Source organism: Macrobrachium rosenbergii, chromosome 1, assembly GCF_040412425.1.
Source record: "Macrobrachium rosenbergii isolate ZJJX-2024 chromosome 1, ASM4041242v1, whole genome shotgun sequence".
In the NCBI taxonomy this organism is placed as follows: domain Eukaryota; kingdom Metazoa; phylum Arthropoda; class Malacostraca; order Decapoda; family Palaemonidae; genus Macrobrachium; species Macrobrachium rosenbergii.
The window spans coordinates 35,242,236-35,248,235 of record NC_089741.1 but is presented as its reverse complement, the minus strand read 5'-3'; the positions used below and the strand labels follow the sequence as shown (position 1 = coordinate 35,248,235).

Here is a 6,000-nt window from a genome sequence, read left to right as displayed (position 1 = left end):
GAGCTTAGAAAAGATACCCTCTCGTGTGAAGCCTCGTGTAAAAACCCGCAAGGCCACCACTTCTCAGATTTGCTGCGAGGTTCTACATGACTATGAGTTGTTTGGTTGTCCCTTTCTAACCTCTTTTCTTAATGATGATGATAATAATAATAATAATAATAAGCATAGTAATAATAATAACAGTAATACAGTAATACTAACGAAATTGATTGTTTATGTCATCTAAAACTTGGAGTTATTCCCGTAAATATTTATTAGATTGGTGAATGAGACGCATCTCCAATTGTAACAGTTTGTATGTCCTTAAGGCTACGAGATAATGCTTGAGTAATTTTCCTAGTAATTTTCACACAAAAATATCAGGACTTACGCGAGACATGCTAAAAAAAGACACTCACACACGAATCATGCTAAAAAAAACCCAGACACACGAATCATACTAAAAAAACACACGTATCACGCTGATAAGACCCATACACGCGAATCATGCTTTAAAAAAAAACACTCGCGAATCATGCTAAAAAAAAACCACACACACGAATCATGCTAAAAAAGACCACATACACGAATCATGCTAAAAAAAACACACACACAAATCATGGAATCTTCTGTTTTAGTATACTGAAGAGTCTTGTTTGAGTATATTGACGAACCTGTTTTAGTATATTAAAGAATCTGTTTTTGTATATTGAAGAATCTGTTTTTTAGTATATTAAAGAGTAGAAGGTGCTCTTCACCTTGCCACCGTATCATAAGTTATGGCTTTGCCTTAATCCCTATTTCCTCACTTTCAGGGGTGTGTTCTCAATACGGAGACGCCGAGCACATCACTGCCATACTGGGCGAGTCCGTCATCCTCAACTGTCCTGTGTCTCATCCCAACATACCTTACATTATCCAGTGGAAGAGACAGGTGGGCATCTACACTTGTGGGTCTCCCTTTGGTTTCATATAGGTCTTTGGCTTCCCCTCTGTAAGTGTTTTCATGCTCTGTGGCACAGCAAGGAAACTGTGGTGTCACAAAAAAAGAATTCTAAGGAATGAACTCTTTTGTGTATTCTAAATCTCTGTGTGTTTTGATGCTCTATGATACAGCAAGGAGATTATGGTGTTACGAAAAAGGAATTCTAAGGAATGAACTCTTTTGCACATTCTAAACCTCTCTGTGCTTTGATACTTGGTGATACAGCAGAGGAGATTATGGTATCACAAAAAGGGAAATCCAAGGAATGAACTCTTGTGTATTCTAAACCTCTGTGTTTTGATGCTTTATGATACAGCAAAGATTGTGGTGTCATGAAAAGGGAATTCTAATGGATTAACTCTCGTATTCTAAGCGCCACCAGTACTGAAACAAAACATCTGCAGGCCACATGGGGAAATATCTGATTCAGTAAGTGCTAGGTAAATAGGCTACAGTAGCCGGATTATGGTAGTAGACATGAATACGCAACAAATGGTAAATGAAGCAGATGTGGTTCACTATTAGTACACTTGAGTGGACACTGAATAGCAAAAAAAAATTTAAAAAGTATGAAATCAAGGCTCTTTTCTTGTTGATCTTAAATGTCTTTTTCTTTGCTCTTAAACGAGTAACGAGGTCAAATACAGTACAGTACGGCATACTGTACTTCTTTCCGTTGTATGTGGTAACCGTAGAAATCTAAGGTCCTTGCTACCCACATTCCATTTATTCATCCTCTTGCTGAATTGATCATGTTATGATAAGTCCTTGCAAAATTACAGTAACATTATTGGAAACTGAAAGGCTGGTGTATGCTGAATAAATCATCTTCTTCATTGCTTTGTTATTGCTATTTACAAATGTTACGTCTAGTTATTTCTGTTATGCTCTCACTGTTTTATTAGTTATTTTCCTTTCAATTATCTGTTTCTCTTTGGCTTTCCTTGAAAATTCTGTTTTACACGAGAGCAGACCCCCTTTTATTATTCCACTAAATTGCCTCAGACTAAACAGGTGTTGACGTAATTCTTTTCCCAACCCGAAAGCATTCAAGTTGCCCATAATGAAATGGAAATTCTCCCCGAACGCAAGTTGATTTTTCAATAAGCGGTTGTTCAGAAGCTGTTGGGAACCGTTCCCAACACTCCATGGTCTGTAATGTTGGATGTTTTAGCGTTAAATAATGATGATATATATTCACTTGTAGCAAAGAACTTTTGGTGGTTAGAATTCTCAAGTTTTTTTTTTTTTTTTTGTGTTGTTTTACTGATAAATATCTTATAAGAAGCATACCATTAAGGGGACCAAAAACTCAAAACTATAAATTAAAGTAAAAAAGATATAGTGTCAAAATATGTAAATAGGTTTGTAGTGCAAATTACAACTAACGTAAAAGTAAGTCGTCCCCATTGTTAAGTAATCGGTATCTCAGAACTCAAGTGCAGCGCTTTAAATAATTACATAAGTTAGTGGCATGTTAAAGGGTTCAGTACGGTACCAGTTATGTATCTTTGAAAATAACAAGCTTTGGTTTTCTGAATATACGAGGAGGAGGTTGAATCTCAGAGCATAAGTCAGTACTAAAAAATAAGACAAAGTGCAATTAAAAGCACATAATTTTAACACGAAATTTTATCTTGGTCACAATTTAATCAGCAAGAATGATAATCCACTTGTTTATTTATATAATGCTGCTACTACAAACCTAAAAAAATGTATCGGCAGTTGGTAAAAGCTTGAAATGCATTACACACAAGGAGAGAAACATAAAGGGTTTACAACTGCTGGTGGAGAATTGACATTTGAATTGGATTTGAGAGAAAGAGGGAGTGAAATCATTTTGAATTACTCGCTAGCCAACATAATTCCTGTCACCAACCTTACCATTGCACAGGTAATCGACGAATAATAATTTTTTCTAACTAAACCAATAACACGATTTCCATCGTGGGTAGTTGTAAAATTTTTGTTGTTGTTTTATCGTAAGTCTGGTACTCTTGTTTTTAATGCATCATAAGAGTAATGATTTTCAATTGCAATATATCTTAAATGTTAATAACCATTTTTATCAGTTTATCACACATCTTAATAATCTGTTTCTTCCATTTTCTTCCATGACAGCACCACAAAATCCCAATTTATATTTGGTATGAGGGTTATGATCCACACGTCGAGGACAACTATAAGGGACGCGCATCTCGAGTGAACCCAGATACCACCTTTGGTCTTGCTTCACTCAACCTGACCTCCGTTAGAGAATCGGACCAAGGCTGGTACGAGTGCAAAGTCTACTACTTAGATAGAAGTGGTGCAACTGACAATGGCACTTGGATACACTTAGATGTTCATGGTGAGTTTTGCATTTTGTGACTTGGATTTTATTTATCCTTTTCCTTACACGTACTTAACTGCATGATGAAATTGGTGTAGTGTTCTGGTAAATTACCAACCATACATATGTTGTAAGGACTTCATACTCTTCAGCGCCTTTGTAGCTTTCTCTGTTACTGTATTAAAGGTCTGACTAACCAAGTTCCAAATGTCTGCATAAAGTCAGAATGCTCTTGTCTCACTTCCCAAATATCTGTTCCTGACCGTTATTTCATAGAAGTATTTGGATGCATCCAAAGTTTGTGATCATTCTAGTGAGCATCTTTCCTGTCCTCCAGTTGGTAAATCACTGGTCCACTGGTCTCACCTCTTCTTGTGCTAGCATTAAATAGCAATTTGGCACTGACTTTCCTGTTCTTAATCGGATGCTTAATTAATATAAATATAGAATTTCAAACTAAAGATTAAGAACTCTAAATGGCTGATAGATACAACTTTTGTATTAATGCGTTCCATTTCTGTACCCACAGCACCTCCCAGATTTACCACCACCCCAGATGATGTCACTTACGTTAATATTGGTGACTCGATCATCTTGAACTGTGAGGCTGAAGGAACACCAAAACCAGAGATATTTTGGTTCCGTGACGATAACGCGGTGAATCCTTCTGATACTGTGGGTATCTTCAATGATGGAACTGAACTCAGGATTAATAAGATAAGAGATCAAGATATAGGGGATTATGTCTGCGTAGCAAGGAATGCTGAAGGCAGAGTTCACCACGAAGCCAAAGTTGTTATTGCAGGTTAGTCATGAATTACACTGTTTTTTGTGTCCTTGTATATTTGATTATTGGGGTGGTTCATATTTTGGTTTGTGGTAAAGAAAAGATAAAATATCATGATAGGTTCCAATTTTTCACACTATCGGAGATATGTCAAATTGATTTGTTGCAAGCTTCCCATTATCAACATTTAGCATCAGCATATCCAGCGAAGAGGGAGCTATTATTTTGACGATTTTAGTTGCCACAAGCCATGTATCATTATAGGCTATTTATGGTGGTATAAATGGTTTTAGAATATTACACAAGTCTTCATTGTTTATACCTTTCCCACTTTACAGGAGGTGCTGTCATTATCACACCACCTCACAATCAAACCAAACAGGAGGGAGAGAAAGCTGAATTTCCATGTGAAGCGAAAGCATTGCCTGGTAATGTAACCGTTACATGGAAAAGAGAGGGGGTTGCCATCAATAAACTCTCCTGGCTGGATACTCGCTCCATTATAAGGAGAGATGGTAGTCTAGTCATTAATCCAACCAGTGCAGATGATGGAGGCTACTTTACCTGTGAGGTTTCCAACGGTATTGGAACACCTCAACGAGCGACAGCTTTTCTCAACGTAGAATGTAAGTCTGTAAACTGTTTACCATTCATATTATATTAAATTGTTCTTTGTAGTAAGATGTCCCCCTTTCAGAAATTCTGCTTTGAGATTATGTCAGTCAGTGAGCAGAGATAAGTTACTACTCCATACCAGGCCTCCTTGATTCAGTAAAGTAAATGTTACTAAAATTTTCAAATATTTTAATATGTTATAGCATGAAAAAAATTTCTTGCAGTGTTACTTTACTTCAACTCAAACTGGCATTGATTGTCACAGATCCAACTTTGAGGACAAGAACTCTTTGCTACTTGTCTTTTGAGTGATAAACCTAGTGGCAAAAATCATGCTATACTGTACTGGGAAGAGAATTTAAAACTCTAAATTTATCCTTGCTTAATAAAAAAAATGGGAAAAAATGATATTCCATATTATTTTTGATAAAATATGAATGCAGTGTTCTTGAAAAAGTCCATGGTGTAATATTTTCTGTCACTATATGGCTTTCTCCTTGACTCGTATGAATCCCAGTTTTTATGTTAACCTGATCTGAAAGAGGTCTTATGATATGGTATGTTGTGCTGAAGTCAGCCCTACTGGTCATAGTTCTAGGAAGAATGCTATAGAAAAATTTTCTTTTCCAGACCCTGCACGTGTGACGTATACCCCAACTGTTCAGTACCTACCATTTAGGCAACAAGGAATTATCAAATGCTTTATTAAAAGCAATCCTCCCGTTCAATTTGTAACTTGGATTAAGGACAAAAGATTGTTTGATGCAGAGAATGAAAGCACTGTTGTTAAACTTAATAATGGGTCATTACTAATAACAAAGGTAAGAAACAAAAGATGCAGATTTTGTTTGTAGCATGTGACGTTGTTTATGGTAAATATATAAAGCATTAAACTGTTATTTAGGAGCACTTTATATGTAATGAGTTAATTTGTTAACTAATTCTGCTTCCCCAACTTTCTTGATGCATATTCACAAGTTCTACGTAGCAATATCCTTGTATTGTATTTATGTGAAACAGGGATGTCATTAAACAAGTAAATTAGCTATTGCTATGTATCCATATATCATTTTAACTGTAGAATCATGATTGCAGATCAAAGGGCCCCCAAAAAAAAAAAAAAAAAGGGTCATGGCTGGGCTGCCACTGTATTCCAGATACTCTAGAAAGTTTATGCATTATGAGTGTACAGTGGACCCCCACGTATTTGCGGTTCTGGATTTGCGGCTTCACTTGTTCACAGATTTCTCTGTGGAACATATATACACATTGTTTGCAGAAGATTCGCCTATTTGTGATATT

At 36.2% G+C, this 6,000-nt stretch overlaps 1 pseudogene; it reads left to right on the top strand.

The window, feature by feature from the left end:
• LOC136849140 (protein turtle-like) overlaps window positions 1-6,000 on the top strand; it is a 553,559-nt pseudogene that overhangs the window by 399,035 nt on the left and 148,524 nt on the right.